The sequence below is a fragment of the Acipenser ruthenus genome, chromosome 12 (assembly GCF_902713425.1).
Source record: "Acipenser ruthenus chromosome 12, fAciRut3.2 maternal haplotype, whole genome shotgun sequence".
Taxonomy (NCBI): domain Eukaryota; kingdom Metazoa; phylum Chordata; class Actinopteri; order Acipenseriformes; family Acipenseridae; genus Acipenser; species Acipenser ruthenus.
This window is the reverse complement of record NC_081200.1, coordinates 28,100,407-28,125,105: the sequence shown is the minus strand read 5'-3', so window position 1 is coordinate 28,125,105 and position 24,699 is coordinate 28,100,407. Positions and strand designations below refer to the sequence as shown.

The following is a 24,699-nucleotide window of genomic DNA, read 5'->3' as shown; positions in this document are numbered from 1 at the left end:
ACGCCTTTATCCAAGGCGACTTACAGAGACTAGGATGTGTGAACTATGCATCAGCTGCAGAGTCACTTACAATTACGTCTCACCTGAAAGACGGAGCACAAGGAGGTTAAGTGAGTTGCTCAGGGTCACACAATGAGTCAGTGGCTGAGGTGGGATTTGAACCAGGGACCTCCTGGTTACAAGCCCTTTTTTTTAACCACTGGACCACACAGCCTCCTATATGTTAAAATTGTACAATGCATTAGTAAGACCTAGAATATTGTGTTCAGTTCTGGTCACCTTGATTCAAAAAGTATATTGCTGCTCTAGAAAGAGTGCAAAGTAGAGCGACAAGAATTATTTCTGGTTTAAAAGGCATGTCATATGCAGACAGGCTAAAATAATTGAATCTATTCAGTCTTGAACAAAGAAGACTAAGCGGCGATCTGATTCAAGCGTTAAAAATTCTAAAAGGTATTGACAATGTTGACCCGGGGACTTTTTTGACCTGAAAAACAGAAACAAGGACCAGGGATCACAAATGGAGATTAGATAAAGGGGCATTCAGAACAGAAAATAGGAGGCACTTTTTTACACAGATAATTGTGGGAGTCTGGAATCAACTCCCCAGTAATGTTGTTGAAGCTGACACCCTGGGATCCTTCAAGAAGCTGCTTGATGAGATTCTGGGATCAATAAGCTACTAACAACCAAACAAGCAAAATGGGTCAAATAGCCATTTGTAACATTTCTTATGTTCTTACATATTGATTAATTGCTTTACAACCAATAACTATGTGCCTCTTGTTTTAACCTCCAACTTAAGTTTTAAAGCCAATAAAAGTAAAATAGAAACAAGATTGTCAAGGACAAAATCTTGGCAGCTTTATCAATGATAAAGAAATGTCCATTAACTTTAAAGGATCAGCATCATTTTTGGATAAACTTAGATGCACAGAAATAGAATGGGAAGGTTTTATTTTTTTAAAGATATATAGAAGTATAATGTATGTGTATCACCTCATACATATGTCATTTAAAATTACCAGTCAGCTGGGCAGATGTGTGAACATAAAGTCCAAGAAGTGGAGTTTACGTTGTACATTTCAAGCTGTAATTTCTCCTCTGTCTAGCCACCGTCTTCACCTAATCTCTGACTCTGGTGAGATCCCAAATGGGTGTGTTTAAAAAACATCTCCCTAATATTATTATTATTATTATTATTATTATTATTAATAATATTATTTATTTCTTAGCAGACGCCCTTATCCAGGGCGACTTACAATTGTTACAAGATATCACATTATTTTTTACATTTAATTACATTATTTTTTACACATTATTTTTACATACAATTACCCATTTATACAGCTGGGTTTTTACTGGAGCAATCTGGGTATTTTCAAGATAAAATGGCATCTGGGAAATGAAAGCAGACTGATTTCCCACATCTGAGGGAGGATTCACGGAACAGCTAAACACTGCACTGGCATCAAGGGAGGAGCTTCTGAGTGTTTTTTTTTTTTTTTGTGTGTATAGGAAATTATCCTAGTCAGGTTTTGCGGTGTCAGGAGAAGCTGACCAATAATTTCAGAGGCTGTTTTCACATTGATGGCCAGTAACCGGCATAATTTCCCTAGATTGTACTAAGGACTGCTTTGCTACTGCTTAGAGTTTTCTTTGTTCTGTTCTCTGACTAAATACCACACTATATTTGCCATTTTTTCTGTAATTCTTAGTGACAGAGATGACATTTTTACCTACCTTACCTGTTTAGATCATTGTTACTATTAAGGTGTAGTAATATTAATAGATCAGGTAAGTAAGTTGGTCTATGATGTCATAGCCATGCAGTAACAAGTCTTACCGCACGGTCATGTGATCTTGTTAAGCCAATCACAGCACTTAATTTGTCCAAGCCATTTTATAACTTTGACTATACCGAGGCTATATACGATATATTGTGGCTAATTAATAGGTTATAACTTGATCAGTCTATTTAAATATTAGATGTACATTTCTAAATGATTTAGAATTCATTCCCTGTGGATTTGTAATTTCATGGTGCTTTTTCCAATTCAAAAGAAGCAATTACTTCACCGTAGTAAATCTGCTGAGGCTGTGACAGTTACAGATTGAACTAATTTCTGTTGAGGCATTTATCATTTGTATTCTGTACATGCCTAACATATGAACTTGAAGGTCATTTTCTGAGTAAACTCAGTTCAAAGGGCACAGTCTGATTTGGAATCTGTTAAGTATGTTGCTGGGAACTAGCTTTGAAATGTGTATGTACCGGTACTGCATTTTTTTGCTTCAGGGGATCAGGATCAGATATTTGCTTTTTGAAAATATTCTTCTCTGCCAAGAATAATTATTTCCATATGTAATGTGGTATTAGGATGATCAATGATAAAAGTGTAGTTCCCATTAAGTGGAATTCCTTTCCAGGGAGAATAAACCTTTATATAGCTCTCAACCTGTTTTATCCAAACACATAAATGCCTGTCAAAATATGAAAATGTGAATTTCTTAAGTAAAGAAGGTGCTGTTCATTTTCTGTCTGTGTGTCTCTGCTTATAGCTATGTTAACTGTATAGGATCTGCCCGATGTTAAATATCCCGCTGGCGACCTGGCCCTTTAACTCTTTTTACTCAGGCACTGTGAGAGACAGATGCACGAGACAAGCGCTGTAGTCCTGGTAGCCACCTTTGCTGGCAATTGAAGCCACACTGAACAGCCCCATCTTGTGCCACATGATCAGGGTGCCTGGGACGAATAAATTGAATGGTCTTTTGTTTCTTTTTTTTTTCTTTTACACATTTTCAATGAATCATTTTTTTTGGTTGCTTTTGGTCCCTTTTGTATATATGGTTATAATTCCCTTATTTATTATCCAATTTGTTCCACTGTATATGTCAACTTTCTGAGCAGTTAGATCTATACAACAGGAATAAGGAAAGCATATTTTTACAGTAAGCTAAATCAGACAACAGTAATGCACATTTTCAAAAGCAATCTAAATCCTTTCTTTCAGCAGTAAGATGGTTCCATTGTAAAATATAAATAGCCATTTGAGAGCTTGAACAAGGTCCAAGAACTTGAAATGTTGTGCGCAGATAAAATCAGCTGCCAAAACGTCCATACAGCAGGTGTTCTTTGCAAAGCATTACATTTCCAGTGGATACAAATTGCTTCTTATACTGTGTCTTATCTATAGCATTGTCTGTATTGATTAAACATTCATTATATTTTCTGGTCATATAGAAAGTGAATGTGGTTTGACCTGTACCTGGGAATCGTTTAAATTCTTATTGTAGTAACATACATTTTATCTCAGCATATTTGCTTTTTGTAGCATTCACAATTTTCTTTATCAAAAATCTTTTGTAAGATTTTCTCATCAAATCCAGATCTATCCACTATACTGTTCTTCTCCTCAAGGCCTGTTTGAGCTCCGACTGCTACTAGTATCTTCAGTCAACCATTTTTCTTTTTAACCTATGTTACATTCTCTGACAGCACTTTGAATAAACTTTATGCACACAACAGCACGATTACCAATAACAATTAAAAAAAAAGTAGCCTAACAGTAAATATTGATATTTAGCTGGCTGTACAAATATGCACTCAAATCCTATTTAAAAAAAAAAAAAGTTACCGATAACAAACACTTCACAAAACAGGGTATGAACAGCTGCATGTAAGTAGAATATTTTAATGAAATACGGTACTGTATTAAATTGTTATTTACGTCGCAACTGGAAATGACCTACAGCAGGGGTGTCAAACTCCAGTCCTTGAGGGCCGCAGGGTCTTCTGGTTTTCATTCCAACTTAAGCTCTCAATGAAGTTAATTGATCTAATTATTTGTTCAAGTGGACATATTTCATATTTTTCAAGGTCTTTTACAGTTGATGATTTAAAAAATGCACTTGATTCAAGGTACACGAACTATGAAACATTTTGAGACCTGGAGAGAAGTGTTACATTTGTACAATTAATCAAATAATTAGACCAATTAAGTAACTGAGAGCTCGGGTGGAACGAAAACCAGAAGACACTGCGGCCCTCCAGGAAATGAGTTTGACACCAGTGACCTACAGGGTCCACCGCTTGGATTAAACCAAAGAGCCTGATTTTGTTTGAGAAAACCGCATTACTCATGGAATACTGAGGTAAATGCTTAGCAACAAAAACTAGTTCTTCATAAAATCAGGATAAAACTGTTAGAAAAATGTATTTTTTTAATTTTGTTTAAAGTATCCATATTCTAATAGCATTTGAGCCCTCAGGAGCCTTCTCGCCTTTGGCCTGGGCATGTAACTGCACGAAGCAATCATTACCACACGGTAAGCCCGCTCCTTCGGGCTCAAATGCTTAATTTAAATCTCAAATCAGGAATTTAAATTTTAGTCACAACCTTTATCCATAAATAAAACACAATTCATGAAACAATTCTAGGCTCAAATGTTAAAAATGTGAAATCCTGTTTCGAAGATTCCTGTTACTCTTCTAAACTAGTAATGCATCCTTCGCAGCTAAACGTTGTGTTTGTTGATTGGTTATTTTAAAAATCAAAATGGTCTCTGGTTGGGCATCAACATACTATGTCATCATCAGAGTAAGCAGACACTGCGGATGCAGCTCCACTTTACCCAATCAGAATCCTGGCCAGTGTGCTGAAAGAACGAGTAACGAGATGCTTCTGGGAAATGTAGTGGAGTAAAAAGTACAATATTTTCTAAACAAACATACTCGAGTAAAAGTACAAGTATCCCAAAAATAAAGTACTTAAGTAAAGTACTGATCCCGAAAACACATACTTAAGTAGTGTAACAAAGTATTTCTGCTTTGTTACTTTCCACCCCTGACTATAATGTATCCATATCTATATGGTGGTATTTGTCCAAATATATGAAGAAATTCAGCCCACCCTCTCCTCTGAGGAAATATAATACCATTCTGCATTCTTTCTTAAGATCAGACTTAATACACCACCAAGACGATGGTAGCCAACAGCTGGGCAGATTGAAATAAGGCTTGCCATGACTGAACACATGATAAGAGCATTTCCTGCAGAGACAAAGCAATATGAGGTGCAATGGAGAATGTAACATAGTGTAACACAGCAGGGAGGGGGTTAATCCTCCCTGTATGAAAAAAACATGTGTGAATGCACATTTGTTTTAATTTAAATTGTTTTGCTTTATTGTTTAATTTAATTTGTTAATTGTTTTATTATTAATTATCCCCTGCACCTGGTAATTATTGTTAAATTAGAACCAGGTGCAGGGTATTTAAAGAGGGCAGTCAGTTTGCTCAGGGCTGCTGAGGAGAAGGAGGCAGAAAAGGTGCTCTGTTTCCAAGCCGTCGTAAAGTGTGTACAGTGTAAACCTCTGTGGTTTTGTTGGAGTTGTGTAGCAGGTAAACGGCTTAGCCATCCTGCCATTTAGTTTAGGTTCTGTGTGTCTAGTTAGTGCTCGTATAGAGCTAGGTGTTTGTTTTGTTTAGTTTTGCTTTTGTGTGATTATTAAAAATAGCGCGTCAGCGCTTTAAACTCCTTGGGTGTCCTGGGTCGGTGTTTTAAAGGGGCAACGAACCCGAGTGAGTTGCAGCTCGGTTACAATAGGTTAAAAAGAAAAATGATTGGCTGAAGATACTAGTAGCAGTCGGAGCTCAAACAGGCCCTGCGGAGAAGAACAGTATAGTGGATAGATCTGGATTTGATGAGAAAATCTTACAAAAGATTTTTGATAAAGAGAATTTTGAATGCTACAAAAAGCAAATCTGCTGAGATAAAATGTATTTTACTACAATGAGAATTTAAACGATTCCCAGGTACAGGTCAAACCACCTTCACTTTCTATATAACCTGAAAATATAATGAACGTATAATCAATACAGGTACCATGTCGTTGCTGGTGATCCTTTGAAATAAAGTTATTGAATGACAGTCTGCATCCATTTGTTTTACAACTTGTGAATAAAACCATAGAGTAGTTGCTATAGCCGTGATTAACACTATTTTTGATTGAGTTTAAAAAAAAAACAAAAAAAAAACTATTTGCTACTCTAGATTTAAATTGATAAAGTAAGGACAGCTAGGAAGTAGACATTGACAGACTGTGTTCAGAGTGTGTGTACAATAAGAACGGAGATTGTCTTCCATCAAGCAGGAAAAGGTAAATAATAGCAGAAGTGATTACATACTGTAGGTCTGCAGGACGGGGTTTTGTTTTTTTTTCCAGGCGGATTTCCATAGGTAGAATTTAAGGGTGGCTACTTTATACTTCTGATACTTGAGTAGTTTTAAGATATGATACTTTTGTACTTTTACTCAAGTAGTTTTCTAGAAGGATACTTTGACTTTTACTTAATTACATTTTTTTCCAAGTAACAGTACTTTTACTCAAGTAACACATTTGAATGCTTTTTTTCCACAACTGATTATAGTATATTCACACGTTCACAAGTAGGCTTTGCATCAGTGATGGGAGTGATGGCCTATTGGTGTTCTTTTAACTTAATCCAATTCAGGATCATTCATTGCTGACTTTTACATTCAAAAGACAGTGATTACAGTGGTCAGTGGAAGTCATTTAACACAACAGTATTGACCCCAGCCACAGGAATACATGAGTTCAAATCCCAGGTCATTCAGAAATCAAGAATTAGTCATGAGAAGCTTCTCGATCTTTATCAATATTAGTCACTGACTAATTTCCTTAGGGAGGAAGGGGTTTATCCAGGTGGAGAATTGTTTATATTGGAAATTAATGTAAAAAATATCCACAAACCAAAGACACATTTTGGCTTTTGATAGGCTTCACAGTAAAGAACAGAGGGGTTTTATTTTGGTGAGGGGGGAGGGCAATGCACCTCCTTTTTATTTTCTGACACTAGTTATCCTTTCTAGGTTTTTGTTTTTAACTATAGTTCAGCCTGACACAGAATAGATAAATTAGTGGGACTGCAATTTGTGTTCATTTGTTTACTGTATTGACTTAATTGGGCTAAAGATCATGGTGGGTCAAAAAAAAATATTGCAGTCATCACGAAAGCTGTGAAAAAATCAATAATCAGAATCATAGAATGGTAAAATCACAGGCCCCTTGTGTCAGAGTGCTGCTGGTTTTGATTATTTTTAGATGTCTCACCAACGTAAACTGTCAATAAACAGTGACTTGTAGTCTTGTGGCTGGAAATACAAAAGAATGTGTAAGTGAAATTGACTGCAGACAGTAAAAGATCATACAACAGATCAATATGTTGCATCCTTAAGGATGAATCTGATAACTAGAAATGAAAGGAATTCTTTGGCACACAAAGAGTAGGAGCACTTCAAATAAAAAAAAAGTTACAATATCTCATTGGCTATGTTTGCAGTGACATTTGGCACCCAGCATGGAACGTTTTTTTTCTAGAATTTTGATGTCATCGTATCATCATTATATTATAGTTTTCGTAAATGCTTGTTCCAAGTGTAGAACGCCTGGAGTGGGTAGGCCATGCCAGTTTGGTACGATTAACATCGTTCCATGGGTCAAAACTGCACCAAATTCAAGGGACAAATTAAAGAATCATCATCTTACTGAAACAGAAATACACGTCCTTATCTTCTGTAGTCCTGTTGCAAATCTTGTATTAAGAAATGTTTATTGCAGTAGATCAAAACAAATAACAAAAGGGCCAGTAAAGCTTGGTTAAAAAATGCCAACCAGGGTAAGGGCACAGAGGTACATTAGTGCTTCCCCGTGCTGTCAAAAGTACATTTTTAGTAATTTCACTACAGACTTTTCTGAATAATCTCAAAACTGTTTAATCGGTTTATAATGTACATTTTTATACAAATTATATATATGCAATATACAAGTTGATATACATACCTCTAAACTGTGACAGATAAATCACTGAAAACTCATCAATGAGCAGAGCTCTCCATTTAGATCAATCAATATGCCTTTAGCTCACGGTCCTTAACATCACAGCATAGAATCCTGCAATTTAAAAATATTTCAATACAAAATACTTCTCTTATAATAATTACAGCAGTTATAGCTTTTCTTTGAACATTTATTGATTTGAAGTTACGAATTGTTCGACACATATTTTAGTGTAGTGATTCTGACAGTTGCAATGCTAAGTAACCAAAAAACAAAGCACATAAAGTCACGTAGTTAAAAAAATAAACTTCATTTATTTAGTAGTAGAGGTAGCATGTTTGCATAACTTTAGCACAGCACATTAAGGAATCCCTTTTGTACTATGAGGGAATCTTAATAAAAACATTTAACACATAATTACATTGAACCATGCTTGGAGAAAGAAAGAAACCACTAGAACACTCAAGTTACTGCTATAAACCCAGATGGCCACAATCAGGTAAATAATATATCATTCTAAAATCTTACAAAGTTGTTGTAACACCCTTTTTAATGCAATGCATGTTTAATATTGGTATGTTTTTATGATGACACCCAATGATGTGGCACTTAGAAGTCTATTGTAAACCCTTGTAAAATATATATATATATATATATATATATATATATATATATATATATATATATATATATATATTTTTTTTTTTTTTTTTTTTTTTTTCAGGAATAATAGTGTGACAATCATAGCATGCAACCTCTATTTTCATTGTAAATGTAGCCAATTGCCATTGTTGATGACATCGATCACAGTAGTTCAGGAATTTTATTTTACATACAGTTTTACTTCACAAGTGTCTGTCTGAGAATCCATAGTGTATCATTTGAATTCATAATTAATATTCTGGTGCCAGTAAATCCTCCTACCTATCCATTCAGTAAATCACTGCATTAGTCAGATTCCCTAATCTAAATAGGCACTACTGACTTTCTACATTTTATTTCTTTAACTTAAGTATACAGTTTATATATAGATGGCCGATTGATCTCATTATAGTCAAATGTTATAGTCAAACTAATAAAATTTAAAATCAGATCCAGTGACAATAAACTGACATGGTAACACTTCATGTTACCACTTATAATTTAAGTAATTTTATATTATAGTAGAACCTATCATATCCGATCCTGTAAGATATACGCTACCCTTTATTACCTGATGGACCCATGACATGTGCCATTTACACATGCAGCTACCAAATAAACAGTACTGATGGAAACTGATCATTGCATGTTTTAATATGGGTGTGAAACAGTAAATTCAACTCTTAGCAGGGTATGACAGATTCAGTTGCAGATAAAAAAAAAATTAAAAAGATGGTGGGATTTCAGTTACATACTGTCACGTCACATACCTGCCTAGTTTGCCATATCAAATAAAAGAAAACAAGGGATTCATATAATAACCGTATTGTTAAAAAGCTGAAACAAGATTTTTCTGCTGACCTCCAAAGTCAGTTTGTTTTTGTGTGTGCCCTTTCTTGCACATGTAAATTGCCAAATACTGTATTACAGTGCTTTGTTTTGCAAACATTTTCAGAGATTTCCTTTGCATATAGTATAGTATACATGCAATACTGCACTTTCGTGTTTTAGACACACTGATGTACCTGACATTGTTAATTTATAATGCCTCAACATTAATAAAGCAACTACAAAGTAATATAATGACTCCCTCTGAGATACGATATTTTTACATATCCGATGGACCCCTGGAACCAATTAAATCTGATATGACATGTTCTACAGTATTTGGTTATATAACCCCAATCTTAAATAAAATGGCATATTAATGAATGGAAACCAAAACATGTTCTCGCACCGGGCAGAGGAAATTAGATGGAAGGACTCCAGTTCCACAGACTGATTCGTGTGGAAGGCTGTGATCACCTTGGGGAGGAAAGCAGGATTTGTAAGCAGTGACACCCTGCTGCCATCGTCCCAAATAGGAATACAGGAGCTGCGCACCGAAAGCGTCTGGTTGGCTGTTTTTGTACTACTTTTTTTGTACTACTGCACGCTCCCCCTAATATGGTCAACTTCCAGTTTCCACCTACCGTCAAGGCCAATCTATAATGCAGCATACCACCATCCTTACACAGCGCCCTTTCTGGTTGGGAGGGAGATTTACAACATTGATCCTTTCTCTCTTTATCACAGATCACTAACATTTTATTCATAAAGTGTTATGTTGATAGATTCTAATATTATGTACAGGTCATGTAGTGACAAATTTGCTGTTATTATATTTTGTACTTTGTAACTATAACATTTTTCTCCCTGTTGCCTGTAAAAAAAATAAATGTATGCATACATACATACATACATACATACATACATACATACATACATACATTACAATATTCAAGTCATGGGAGAACCCTTATGTAAGTCAAAAAGTTTACTTCCATATTAAAATATTTAGCATTTTGTGATAATCAACTTTTTGTAAACAGTGTTGGTTTTAAATGATAGAACAGTACGTTCAGCAATTATGTAACAGAAAAATGACTCATGGAAATTTAGCTACATCAGTGCTTTGCAGATACATACATACTGTACATTAGAAAAAGGCAGTAACATTATTTTTTAAAGGTATTTTCACAATTGCATATTTACTAGCTCTGCTTTTGGATAGCTTATTTTGAAGACATTTAAAAAATATATACCCTAATACACAGCTGTATCCATTTTGCAATTGTCTTCTTCAGTACACATGGGGAGCTGATGTGATACTTTCCCAATAAAACCATACAATGAAAGTTATTCCGATTAAAGTCATATCTACAGTATATACTGTCATCACCTATACTATCTTAATTACAGGTACTCCTAGTTTACCTACGTGATTGCAATATTTATATTACCTTTCTAAATTTGTATTTGAAATCTGTGTGGCTGAAAAAAGAACAATATTGCAGTTTTGCCATAGTACCCAATTATCACTTGGATACGTTGCTACTGTAGCAAGTGGTGGAAGCTCATTGGAATTAAAACCAGACCGTCAAATAGCCTCCTATGTGATTGGCCAGTGACAACTGGCTGCTTGTATACAAATATAGTACTAGCAATATTAAAGACATATAAATATCTCATATACACAGTAGTTAAAATACGAGTGGTTTATAAGGGTAAGTGTAATTCAAATGTATCCCTCAAAATTCCAAAAATCTCTATTTCATCATATGATGTACACTAACACAAAGCTGTACAAGTGTATTTAATTGATAGTTTTAAGATGATATTCAGCAGCTGGGAAACACAAGTTCAATCCAACACTGCAACATATCTGCCTATGCCACAGCTCCCCCCTCATTAAATTAAAACTGAACAGCATTATTACAAAAAAATTAATAAATACTTAAGTAATTGCACTGCATCAAAGACTGCATCCAACACTTTTTTTAATCCAATTTTCCTGATCAAGATTGGACAGGACTATGGCACGTTTTTGTCCAGCTCAGCCTTCAACAGCCATGGCACAGCTGAAGTAATGAATTATACATGCACCTTGAGATGGTTTTGTAATGACCCTACTCTGCTGCTGTGTCAGATGGAAGTTTAATAAGGGAATTTAAATGTGTCTTCAAAGGTTGTCGTCTTCATGAAACACGTTCATGTTGCCACAACAGTATGGCTCAAGATAAATACTTTTACAGGAAGGGGTTCTTTTCAAACAAGCTCTGAAAGGACCCATTTGGTGGGGTAAAGATTCTATCTAGAGCTATTAAGGTGGAAACTCTTTGAGACAGTTTTGTGGACAAAACCCTATTTGTAGATAGAAATAGAAATAACAAGATAGAAATATGTTTGTTATAAAACAGGTTATTATAAGGAAAGTAAATATATTGTATTTGTTTACTGTTATCAGCTAAGGGTAAAACACTATATTCATATAACCTTAGCATGATTTTTTAATATGTCTGTGATTCACGTAAAGGTAAAACTGAAGCCTAGAAATCTAAAGATGTGTGCCATTTGGACCTTAGTGCAGTAGCCACAATATAAAGCCTTGGGGTCCACATTAAATACTTTGATATCCTTCCGAAGGTATGCGTGAGCCAGTCTCTATTACACATCAACTCCCATGGACTTACAGAATGGAAATATGTTATATATTCTACAGTGGTGAAAACTGTTAAATTGTACATTGTTTTTCACGATTAAAAAAATATATAAACATTTTTAACTTAACATAAATAAGTGGAGGGTATTTTTAGGTTTTCCACAAAAGGAATATAGCTTAAGAGCTGCAGAGGCTTGTAATACAGTAGTCCCACCGCTATGCTGTACATTCGGATATGCCAAACACAACATCTGTCCCCCAATAACCAACTTAGTGTGACGCTACGTCCCTGTGAATTGCACGATCCAAAGAGATCCAATAAAGGGCTTATTAGGAGGCTGTTGGTCACTAGTAAAGAGTTTTGCAGCCCTTATTCTGAAGTGAAGGTTTCATTTTCATTAATTAAGAGTGCATTAGAAGCATATACTGTAGGTCATTAAAAAAGGGGTTTGCAGCCCCTATTCTGAAGTAAAGGCTGCTTTTACATTACTTAAGAACTTATGAGCAGCATAATAAGTCCCACAAAACATCACAAATTAACATTAACAGTTAGGGCCTTATGAAAATCTTTTTATTATTTTCTGATTTCAGTTTTTACCATTTTAAAAAATGTAATATGTAATATACACCACTGTCGCAGCGAACAACACAAAACCGTTAAGCTACAGTCTTATATATTTTTTCCATTTGGCATTGGAGTAATAGCAAAAACATTTTTTTTGTTTCTCTGTATTAGTCATCAGTTATGGTAAAAAATAAAAAATAAAACTATAACAGGAAACTGACTTACTTGCAACTTTAGCGTTAGTTTTTAACTTCTAAGTCTTTTAACTGAGTATTCTCCACTTGTAAAAGTCCTTTTTGACAATCTGAAAGGCTGTTACCAGGGTTTTCAATTTGTTTTGAAGTATGTGACACTTACAAGGTAGTAGAGGCACCCCATGTCATCGAGGTGCATTACAGCGAGGGGGGAGAGTGTGAGAGTTTTTGAAAAAAGGTACTCTGATGCAAAATATTCTTTCACTCAACTTAAATATACCCCTACTGCTTTAAATAACACAAGTTATACAGAGTAGTGTGCAAAACTTTGGGACCATTAAACCCCCCACTAATAACTACCTTTGGAAGCTATACACAGACTGGAATGTAAGCACAGTCTGCATTCTAAAGAAGTTGAGGGCAAACATCCATATATAACACTATGTAACACAATTTTTGTTCCTGGGTAGTAAGTGTTATTTCCTAATTGCTCATGCCTCAAAAGTATAGAAAATGGCTATTATTCCCCACAAACTTTGCTTTTGTGACCAGGACAGTGATATTTTGAAATTGACCTATTTCCAATGAGAAAACGGGCGAATTTGTGTCTTTTCGTTCACATAAAGTCAGAAAAAAACAACATATGAATCCAAATTAACATGTATTTATACTAAAGTAATACAAAAATGACTACAAAAGATTTAGAAGTGAGTAGTTTTTCGAGATTTACGATTATACAGTAGATCACTTTCACGAATCAGCCCCCAAATGTAGTCTCCCATCATGTTCTCGTTATACTGTCCTTGGTAGCGGCGTTCAAAGTCCAGTATATCCTGGTGGAAGCGCTCGCCTTGCTCCTCCGAGTACGCTCCCATGTTCTCCTTGAATTTATCAAGATGAGCATCAAGGATATGGACTTTGAGGGACGTCCTACAGCCCATTGTGCCGTAGTTCTTCACCAGAGTCTCAACCAGCTCCACATAGTTTTCGGCCTTGTGATTGCCCAGGAAGCCCCGAACCACTGCAACAAAGCTGTTCCAAGCCGCTTTCTCCTTACTAGTGAGCTTCTTGGGGAATTCATTGCCCTCCAGGATCTTCTTTATCTGTGGTCCGACAAAGACACCGGCTTTGACCTTTGCCTCAGACAGCTTAGGGAAGAAGTCTTGAAGGTACTTGAAGGCTGTCGACTCCTTATCTAGAGCTCTGACAAATTGTTTCATAAGGCCCAATTTGATGTGCAGTGGTGGCATCAGCACCTTCCGGGGGTCCACCAGTGGCTCCTACTTGACGTTGTTCCTCCCCACAGAGAACTCGGTCCGCTGTGGCCAGTCCCGCCTGTGGTAGTGCGCCTTGGTGTCCCTGGTGTCCCAAAGGCAAAAATAGCAGGGAAACTTGGTAAAACCGCCTTGGAGACCCATCAGGAATGCCACCATTTTGAAGTCTCCTATGACCTTGATGCCATCTCAGAAAAATGCAGATATGTATCCACTTAGGCAGCTGGAACTAAACTGAACTGGTGGGCTTAAGGCCCCTGTATTTATACTACTATTTATATTACTGGAAAGTTCTAGAAAGTTCTAGAAGTTACTCCAAGTTTACTCAGCACTGAATCTATCTGGAATGTTCTGGAAAATAGGTAAATTTCAAAATATCACTGTCCTGGTCACAAAAGCAAAGTTTGTGGGGAATAATAGCCATTTTCTATACTTTTGAGGCATAAGCAATTAGGAAATAACACTTACTACCCAGGAACCAAAAAAAAATAAAAAATTGTTACACGGTGTAATCAACAAGTTTAAATATTGTCCTTCAGAGACTATCCTTTCCATTTAATTTGTTCTCTTTTGATAATAAAGCTATTAAATACCAGTCCCCATATTGGTAGCACTATCATTGGCTTTTAAAAAATAAATGGAGAGCAATAGGTGGAAATGCCAGTTTGTAACATCAATTATTTTATTTTATTGGACACTTGAAGCAACCAATGATAGCTGGGATCTCGATTTAGCTGTCCATTCAGAGAAGAGGGATGTAGTTACGGGGAGTGGTAGTGTGAAAGCTCGCTGGTGCTTCACTTCCCAAACTGAGCATGGATGTGAGGAGTTGTCGATGTTTGAGAGCCATTATATTTCAACGTGAGTTTAAAAAAAAAAAACATTTACTTAAGCAATTTACTTAAAATAATATTTTGTTTCCCAAAGTTATATAATTTTATAAATACCGTTGTGCCGTCAAGCTAACGTGTTCAACACACTAATAAAGTGAATACGTTTTTTGCTTTTGAATCCCTGGGGCTGAAATAAACAGGATGCGTGATGATTTGTTCGTTGTAATAACCAGCAATCCAGACTCATACTTGTTTTTTTGACTTACTGGGCCACCATACTTTGCAGTACAGCTTGGATCAAACTTCACTGCATGAATGTTTTTTCATGTGATTCACAACAGCACGCTGAGACAAAACATGACACAGGAGCTTGTTTACACTGTAAATCCGATATATCTTAGACACCTCAAAAAAGTTTTAGCCACCCGAGGAATGTTACTATTCACACTATACATAGTAAAATTACATGAAAATCAGCTTTAAAAAATTGTAGCCACCTCAAAAACGTTTTAGCCACTACAGGAACGTTACTATTCACACTGTACATAGAAAAGCTACATGAAATCAGCTTTAAAATTTTTTAGCCACCTCAGGACTGACAGACATGACCTTAATTGGTGGTTCAGTCAGGAGCAGGAGTAGGAGCAGACCACGATTGTCTCAGTGTTTTCAATTGCTTTCCCAGGAGGATTAGGAACTGCCACCGGATGGACAACCACAGCTGCCGTGGAAGCAAGAGACACTGTGTTTTTTGTATATACTTTTTTGGAATTTTCCCCATTTCAGTGGTAATGCACAGAACGTGGTAGCACTTCTTGCATGCCACACACAGACACTCATTCATTCACAGACACTCCATTTTGATGTTTCTTGACTACTTTTGGATACAATCTTTATGTAATTTATGCAATCTCTGTTTTCAATTGGGAAAATGTATGTAGTAATCAAAATGGCTGCATTTTCCAATTCCTTGAACATTTGGTTGAATTGTTTATTTTTAATTTTAGCTGTTGGTTTTGTTTTTTTTGGTAATATGGTTTAACAAGTGTTTTGCAATGTTCAGCCAAACATTTTTACTGTTGAAATCCCAGTCTACTAGCTCTGTGTCACAAACAATTCAATGTGTATACAGATTCACAAAAACACCACAGTCATGACTGTTTTTCTGTTGTGCAATGTCAGAGGCATTCACGAGCTTCCATTCAAACATAATTTATATTTAATACATCTAGATTATATTGCTGGCTAATTTCCAAACATTTACAAATGAACAATGTACAAATAAAGATGACCGCTTCCCCTTTAACAGATCACAATGTGTTGTTTTTCTCAAAATATTGTCCAGACATTAGACATAAAATGACTGGAAACTGAAGTGTAAATTATTGTGGAATGGCTAATTGCAATTATATGTCCAGAATTTGATCCAAGATATAAGAACATAAGAACGTTTACAAAACGAGAGGAGGCCATTCGGCCCATCTTGCTCATCTGGTTTTTAGTAGCTTATTGATCCTAGAATCTCATCAAGCAACTTCTTGAAGGATCTCAGGGTGTCAGCTTCAGCAACATTACAGGGGAGTTGGTTCCAGACTCCTACAATTCTCTGTGTAAAAAAGTGCCTCCTATTTTCTGTTCTGAATGCCTTTATCTAATCTCCACTTGTGACCCCTGGTCCTTGTTTCTTTTTTTAGGTCGAAAAAGTCCCTTGTGTCGACACTGTCAATACCTGAATTCTGAATGCTTGAATCAGATCGCCACGTAGTCTTCTTTGTTCAAGACTAAATAGATTCAATTCTTTTCGCCTGTCTGCATATGACATGCCTTTTAAAACAGGAATAATTCTGGTCGCTCTTCTTTGCACTCTTTCTAGAGCAGCAATATCCTTTTTGTAGCAAGGTGACCAGAACTGAACACAATATTCTAGATGAGGTCTTACTAATGCATTGTAAAGTTTTAACATTACTTCCCTTGATTTGAATTCAACACTTTTCACTATATATCCGAGCATTTTGTTGGCCTATTTTTATGGCTTAGTAGTGGTTATGGCTCTGGACCCTTGACCAGAGGGTTGTTGGTTCAATCCCAGGTGGGGGACACTGCTGCTGTACCCTTGAGCAAGGTACTTTACCTAGATTGCTCCAGTAAAAACCCAACTGTATAAATGGGTAATTGTATGTAAAAATAATGTGATATCTTGTAACAATTGTAAGTCACCCTGGATAAGGGCGTCGGCTAAGAAATAAATAAGAAGAAGAAGAAGAAGAAGAAGAAGAAGAACATTGTCTAAATGAAGACATTTTTTTAGGCAACATAAACTCCTAGGTCTTTTTCGTAGATTCCTTCTTCAATTTCAGTACTCCCATATGGTATTTATAATGCACATTTTTTATTGCTTTATAAATAGTATACTAATGGATTGTTCCAGTAATAATAATAAAGGGTTCAGACTATTTATGCTTGTGTTTTTTTTTTTTTTTTAATGTTGTTGTCATGTTAGATTTGTGCCTATAACTCTTTAACTATAAAGGTTACAGGTACATGTCATACATGAAATGAATATGCACACACTAGGTTTCCTTAAATAGTCTGATACTCACCCTGTTTAGTACAGATAACAAAAACCACAAAAAAGAGGAGACGCTTTTTAGAAAAAAAAACAAACAACATTATTTATTGTTTATAAAATTTATTTTAGAATGGCCAGCTCAAATCTGACAAGGTACAGTGAGACTTAAACATGATGGGAACATGGGAAAAATGTGAACAAATTGGATAATAAATAACAAAAAATATGGATATATATACAAAAGTACCACAAGCAACCAAAATAAATAAATAAATACGAACAAGTATAGGCGCATTTCGGGGGACGAGATCCGGGGCTCCACCCTGCTTTCCCTGTCAGTCTTCTCCTATTTCAGTCTGAATCTCACACAGCTCGTTGTCTAGCGTTTTCAGTTTGTTTTCATCTAACGTTAGTGTTTTCGCTTTTTAGCAATCGTTCAGACTCCGTCAAATGTGCACAAACTTTCTCTCTTTAATGTCTAAACTTTGTCTTCTCGTTCTCTCGTCCGGTGTTCTGAAAAACTGAGCATCCCCTCCAAATGGGCTACTGCACATGCGCATTTCCATTTTTTTACGTCTTATGACGTCATATGACACACCTCCTGAATTTGAGCTAACATCAGAATTCAAACTGCCATAGCAAGGTACAATTATTTAATTTAATTTGTGTTTTAAGATATGTATTACAATTTAGTACCATCATTTGCAATCGGTATTGTGTACATTATATTACTTCATTTAAGATAATTAAAAAAAAAAAACAACGCAAATGTGAACTTAAACCGAGTGTCTTTGATCAGAGGTTCATTTTTTTTTTCATAACGTGAATAACAGACCTCTTTATTATTATAATTATCACGGACGCGCAACTGATATAAACTAATTTACGAAAGTGGCTATATGTGGGGGTTCTGTTTTTTGGGTCATTTCTTATTCTTTTTTTTAAATCGGGAAGAATTATTGAATGGAAAAAAACAAAAAATCGAGCAACAATGTCTAGCTAAATATAAGAGAGTAGATCCTGAACTGTATGCAGAAGAAAAAAACCCCCTGTAATTTATAGCTTTAAAATGACAAGTTACAGTGTCAACTAGGATACTTTAAATGCTTAAAGAAAAATGTATTCGCTCCAATTTATTTTCAACTTTGGTGCCTTTACCAGCTCAGAGGGAGCCCGCGGACCAAGACCAGCACGGAGACCAGTGGAGGAAATTGTTTTTGCGTAATTCAGGCAAGTTACTGTGTAACCAAGTAGATGTTAAGGACACTAGACTGGAGCATTTCCACATCCATGGAAATATCATGGAATGCCCATCATTACCATTACAGTTTATTCTAAAAAGACGTGCCCATCCTAGCAATAGAGCGAGCAGAACAGCAGCTAGCCGCGATTGCGAGATGCTTTCATGTGCACAGTGTTTAAAACATTTTTACACCCCGTGATATTGGTAGGCAAGTGAAATGTCCACCGCTATGTCCACCACTGATCTATTAAGGGGCGTAGCTTGGTTGGTTATTATTATTAGTCGTAGTAGTATTGATGTATCTCATGTATTATAACCTGAAGTGATTGTATTTTGTATCTTGCTCTTAATTGAACTGTAATTATTATTTATTTATTTATTTATTTATTTATTAGCAGACACCCTTACCCAGGGCAACTTACATTTGTCACAAAATATACATATTTCCAAAAAAAAAAAAAAAAAAAAAAAAAAAAATACATGCAATATACAATAGCTTCAGTCCTAATAAGAGCAAGTTTAACTGCTAACAAGTGCAAAAAATTGGTCAATTTAGATTAAACACATTTCAAGAGTTCACAGGCTCTTGACTCCTCTGGCTCTCTTGTTCACAGGCTCTTCCGTTCAGAGGTGCTTGGTGCTGGCGCATCAAGCAGCTGCTGAGGATTTTATTGTTGGCTAGGTTCTGCAACTGGGCATGATTGGCTAATTAACCCAGTAGTAATTAGCACTATTTCAAAGCTGAGATACACTTGGAACTGGTTTAAGGAATTTACCTTGGTTCCAAACAGTGCTTGCAATTGTAGTTAAAATTAAATTCAATAAAACCACCAGCTAGAACTAGTATGGTTAAAACATGCCACTAATAGTAATAGTGCTAAAGTAAGTTACAAATAACTTAGATTAATTCAATAATAAAAACAAGGCTATACTTAACTTGCTTGATGCAGGAGGGTTTTTCTGGTATTCAGCTCATCTGGGAACCTCGTAAAGTGGTTGGAATGGGCCCTGGTACGGAATTCTTAGATGGGCCCCCCTTCTTTTCACACACACACCTAAAAGTTGGTTTCTTATTCTGGTACAAAGCTTGAATCACCTGCACATATAACAGCTACGCCCATGGGTCTCTTGTATTATAAGTTATGTTTCTGTTTTTTAAAGCACAGATAGGCATGGATGATCGAATGCGTGAAGTGTACAATTACCTTTCTGATAACAATTATCCACCATCCTACTCCATGCTACAGAAGCTAACTTTAAGAAGATATGCTTCAAATTTTCCATTCAAAGTAAGTACATTAAATAGTGGACTCTTGCATTCAATGCTAGGTATTATACAACAAGGCCAATTTTTCAGTTTCAATAACCCTTACATATTTGATTAAATGTCACTGAAATATGTGGACCCTGCAATGTGATTTAGAATACCTTAAACTCATGCTTTTCTAAATAAAGTTTTCTGGAATTTCTTGGGACAAATTGCTGATATGACATATCCTCCAACTAAACCACTGAAATAAACATTTGTTCACTGATTTAGATGGAGAGCTGTATTATTCTGCAAAGGGAACAGCAAAAAAGGTGGTGATGACAAGGGAGCGTGGCAGGGAACTGTTCCAAGAATTCCACTGCTCTCCCATGGGGGGGCATAGTGGAGTTTTCAAAACAAGAAATGCCTTGTCATCCAGATTTTACTGGCCAGGAATGATGGTTGATATTAGGTACTGGCTTGATGGAACAGGTTACTGCTGACAGGAGTTACTTCTCCCAATGGAACCCCCCATAATGGACACCAAAAATGTAACAAAAGTAAAATTCACATCTCTCTATTACTACAAAATGAATTTAATAACACTACTTTATTTGAAAAATAATAATTTAAAATGTTTAGGCAATTTATTATTTGTTCTCTGCAATATTAATCACATCATTGGATTTAACATTCTGCATCTTGCATACTGTTTTATCTTCTCAGTAGTGCAACTGTGGTCTCAAAAGGCTGTTGGACAAATTTAAGCTATTGTCGGTCCTTACAAGCTGTATGACACTTCATTTGAAACTCTGAAAGAATCCGCCTGGTTGTCAGATGAGGTAAGGAAATATCTAATTCAAACCATTTGAACAGCCCTTTTTCATGACATAATAATACTGATAAAATACCTTCTGCTTATACCTTTTGTGTGTGTGTAACATTAAGTGATTGATTCATACCTCCATGTATTAACAAACACACTAAAGGTAAGTATATGTTATTTAATTAAATGAATCTGAGCTTGCTTAAATTCTCAATAGTTATCGTAATTAATCAGTTTTAATTTTGACATTACAATGGAATACTGATCTGCACAAATGAATTACCCATTTGTGTTAACTAAAGTATCCATACCTTTCATTGTGTATCTGCATTTATTACAAATGTTTATTCATTCTTGGCAATTTGTTCAGGTAACTTTATATTACATTAGGAGTAAAACATGTTTTCTTTGACCAGAAAAAGGTCTACTGCATGACTAAAGTTATCGCCACATCAATATTAAATGGACAATTCAGATCTGTCAGAAATGTGAGTACTAATCATGTAATATATAAGCTGTTCTCAAAGAAATTAGTAAAATGTAAATGTAACATCAGGACTTACATTTTCATACATTTTTTAACAGATCAGAATACAAGAACATGAGATTGTGCTGTGCCCTTACAATACTGGAAGTCACTGGATTCTTGTGGTATGTTATTATGTAACATTAACAAAATTCAACAGACACATTTTCATTGTTATCTACATTTTCTGTTTTGATTAAATTGTGTTTTGGTTACAACTAATATTTCCAAAATGTTATGTCTAGGTATTACTAAATTATCTTTATATATAAGTGAATATTCAAGGTTATTGTAAATAAACAATATTAAAAGAATCTACTAACTTAACAGATTTAAATTATTCTCACTAACATGGCCACAACTGCTGCTGCTACCATTATAAAATACGGTATTTTGCAGATTGTGAAAATGTGTGAAAATACTGTGGTCCTGATTAATCCACTGGGCGAGGAGGACAAGTATAGCCGACGAATTTTAAGAAACTGGAAGTTGGTATACATATTATACGAGTGTTATATATGTTATATTTTTAAATGTATCTTAAGCAGAATAAAAATGGATTCAGTTTACTATTGTGAAGTATCTCAAATGCACAGTTTACAGAAATTTGAAAAAATAACTAGTGCCTATGGTTAAGATTGAAATATAACTCCTGTCAAATAAACACTTGATTACAGCTATACATTGAATTGAATACAGGCTGTAGACCTGAGTTAGGAGCGCAGGTACACTCCGTAGAGTTGGCGTTACAATGAGAATTATAAAAAACTCTGTTTTCTAGGAGTTTCGTGAGAGCTAATGTGGACACAGGAAACAAGACAGTTTGGAAATTGCAGACTTTCAAACACCAACTTCAGATGGATGGCAGCAGTTGTGGTGTTCTGATATTAAATGTAAAAAGCTAACATTATTAATCTCAAATCCTATCTTTTTGTGTTTAATTTTTACATTACATCTTTGCTTTGTTTTTCAGTTTGCAGAACAGTACCTTACAAGTGGATCAATTGATCAGGTGGAAACCAGCCCAGCATCTATAAGAGCAGAAAGACTGGAGATTGCTGGCCTCCTTATGGAAAATCAGGGTAACACATTACTGTGTACAGGTTTAAAACAACTGGAAGACTACCATGTAATTTGAACACTTATGAATATATAGCAGATTGAATGAGCAACGTGAAAGGAAAGGACACAACAGTCCAGGACTGAACAACACAACTGAGAGAATCTATTGAGCCGTTATGCCTCATGCTTTTTGTACAATGTTTATTATATTTGCAGTAATGAAGGGCTGATATACAATACTGTGTTAAAAGCCACAATCCATGGCACTGCGTAGAACTCATCTCTCTGTGATACCTAATATAAATACAATCCCTAATTGCTCTTGTTTGATACTGGATAGTGTTTTTTTTTTTTCTTTTTTAAAGGACTGCATCAATAAACACTTCTTGTTCACAATATTATTCCTAAATGCAATTTCCATACATGCTACATGTACATGTTGAACTATACTGCTTTAAAAGGTGACAACTTTATATTTGAAAATGTTGATCAAAATAATTAGGGTTTTAAAATACTTGTTTTAATGTTTTAGTTTGTCTAATTTGTTTGCTTTATCACAGGCAACATAGATGAATACTGCATAATATGCAGCATGATGGACCTGCAATCAGCCAACACCACAATTAACATTGTTTCATAAGTAAGTGTACATTTGATAAATTTAACTTGTGTTTACTGAACCAGAACAACTAATTACATCAAGACAAATAATGAATGTGATCTTCCTTGGTATTTTCTGATAATATTGTGAGTAGGTGTTGTGTGTTTTGGAATGATTGCGCTATTTCTATATAACTGGTGTCAGGGCATAATTTGCTGACACTGGATCCCCTGGAAGATCACAATATTCTTTATTTTTTATTGTATATCTGCCACAGAATATACACAGTTATATATTTTAAGTGTAATAAACTATTAAATAATTACTTAGTGTCATCTATAGCTGGGTAATATATTTATAAATCATCAAGTGGAAAATATTTATTTATTTTATTTTTTTCAGGTGCAGTGTGATCACTGCAACAGATGGGCACACATTGAATGCACACTGTACTCTGCTGAAGAGTTATCGCATGATTTTTCATTTATGTGCAAAAAATGTAAAGTCAATGGGTAGAAGAATGTCTTTGCTCTGTTCTTTATTAGTTGTTTAGTTCGGCTTCCACAGCATACCTGGAGAAACCGATTGTTATTGCTGGGATTTCTGTTGTTCTTTTTCTGCCACAAAAACAGTAATTAGCTGAATAAATGATAACTTCCTCAAGATGTTGTCTATGATCTCTCTACCCTGCAATCTAAAGCTGCACACAGAGCCTTCTTTTCTGTCTTAGACACATCTACATTGCACTTCCAAATGCACATCACCATTATCAGTTTCATTGTGCTGCCCCTCCAAATGAGCTACCCTACATTTCAATTAAAACACAAGGTAGCCCATTTGGAGCAGTCTTTTCTTCTCATCCAAATGAGCTACCCAGGATTTAGAGCATTAAAACCTGTATATTTCAATTAAAACACAGGGTAGCCCATTTGGAGCAGTCTTTTTCTCCAAATGAGCTTCCTCGCATTGTTCGCTTTATGTAGCTCATTTGGAGGGGGATGCGCAAATGATCAGACTAGTCTGATAATCTGTGCTACGGGATGCTCATTTGGAGGGGGATGCTCAGATGGTCAGAACACCAGCTCAGATGATTTAGAGCAATTTTCTTACCTGCTCCGAAGATTTTCTCGTCATTCAACCTTTCTTTCTTTCTCACTGTAGCAGCTCGCTGTATCACCAGTTACGTCTGCAACTATCTAATCTCCAGTCATGCCGTTCAAAGCGCCACTCCATTATTCAACATCCACTGCGTCTCCATTATAAAGATTGGCTCTCCGCCAAACTTTTTAAAGCTCTGTTTGACAAAGGCATCAACATTCCCGTTGGCAGCAATCGCCTTGCCCTTAACATCTATTGCAAAGCTTTGTTTGAGGAACCTGTCTTTTCCTCTGCCTTGTTCTTGTTCTAGTTTCATGCTTTGTAACATAATACGTGAAGCCTACTTGCATAACATCACTTTCAAAACAAACCATTGCTGGGGAAAAAAAAAAAAATTGCTGATCGCATAAACTCCAATGACACTGCTCTGCTGCAACTTTCCATTGTGCCTCACAGGCCATGGTTACCATGGCAACACCCTCATCAAGCGATTACTGGGAGTGTTAAGTTGCCGTGGTAACTAGGCAGTTTGATGAGGCTCTGTGAGCTCTGTGCCTTAGTACTGCAATCTTCCAGCTTCCTGCTGCTGCTTTTTCACAACTGGAGAGAGTAAGGTCAGCTCGCCGAATTTGTGACATTTAAATGCACTGACGAGCCGCCTGTGATTTCA

At 35.8% G+C, this 24,699-nt stretch overlaps 2 long non-coding RNA genes across 3 annotated transcripts; both read left to right on the top strand.

The window, feature by feature from the left end:
- The first annotated feature begins 19,847 nt into the window (after positions 1-19,847).
- Positions 19,848-21,749, top strand: LOC131740003 (uncharacterized). Of its 2 annotated transcripts, XR_009330635.1 has the most exons (4): positions 19,848-19,956; positions 20,643-20,905; positions 21,328-21,393; positions 21,668-21,749. It is a non-coding gene; the product is annotated as an uncharacterized LOC131740003 (long non-coding RNA). The 2 variants fall into 2 exon arrangements; XR_009330636.1 differs by lacking the exons at positions 19,848-19,956; positions 20,643-20,905 and adding an exon at positions 20,933-21,230.
- Positions 21,750-21,763: 14 nt separating this feature from the next.
- Positions 21,764-22,958, top strand: LOC131740002 (uncharacterized). The gene is made up of 3 exons (XR_009330634.1): positions 21,764-22,161; positions 22,242-22,350; positions 22,891-22,958. It is a non-coding gene; the product is annotated as an uncharacterized LOC131740002 (long non-coding RNA).
- Positions 22,959-24,699: the final 1,741 nt, after the last annotated feature.